Below are 800 nucleotides of genomic sequence, written 5' to 3'. Positions count from 1 at the left end.
AGTGCGAGGCTACTTCACGCTTCATAGTCCTCAGCCATGTAGGTCTGGGTCTTCCAACTCTTCTAGTACCCTATGGTGCCCAGCTAAACGTTTGGTGAACTAATCTCTCTTGGGAAGTGCGAAGAGCACGCCCAAACCATCTCCATCTACCCCTCACCATGATCTCATCCACATATGGCACTCGAGTAATCTCTCTCATGGGTTTCATTTCTAATCCTGTTCTCCACGCTTCATAGTGCTCAGCCATGTAGGTCTGGGTCTTCCAACTCTTCTAGTACCCTGTGGTGCCCAGCTAAACGTTTTGGTGAACTAATCTCTCTCGGGGAGTGCAAAGAGCATGCCCAAACCATCTCCATCTACCCCTTATCATGATCTCATCCACATATGGCACTCGAGTAATCTCTCTCGTAGTTTAATTTCTAATCCTGTCCTGCACGCTTCATAGTCCTCAGCCATGTAGGCCTGGGGCTTCCAACTCTACTAGTACCCTGTGGTGCCCAGCTAAAACGTTTGGTGAACTAATCTCTCTTGGGGGAATGCGAAGAGCATGCCCAAACCATCTCCATCTACCCCTCACCATGATCTCATCCACATATGGCACTCGAGTAATCTCTTTCATAGTTTCATTTCTAATCCTGTCCTGCACTCTTCATAGTCCTCAGCCATGTATGTCTGGGTCTTCCAACTCTACTAGTACCCTGTGGTGCCCAGCTAAACGTTTGGTGAACTAATCTCTCTTGGGGAATGCGAAAGAGCATGCCCAAACCAATCTCCATCTACCCCTCACCATGATCTCACCC

This window comes from Palaemon carinicauda, chromosome 32, assembly GCF_036898095.1.
Source record: "Palaemon carinicauda isolate YSFRI2023 chromosome 32, ASM3689809v2, whole genome shotgun sequence".
Classification (NCBI taxonomy): Eukaryota; Metazoa; Arthropoda; class Malacostraca; order Decapoda; family Palaemonidae; genus Palaemon; species Palaemon carinicauda.
This window is presented reverse-complemented; position numbering follows the sequence as displayed.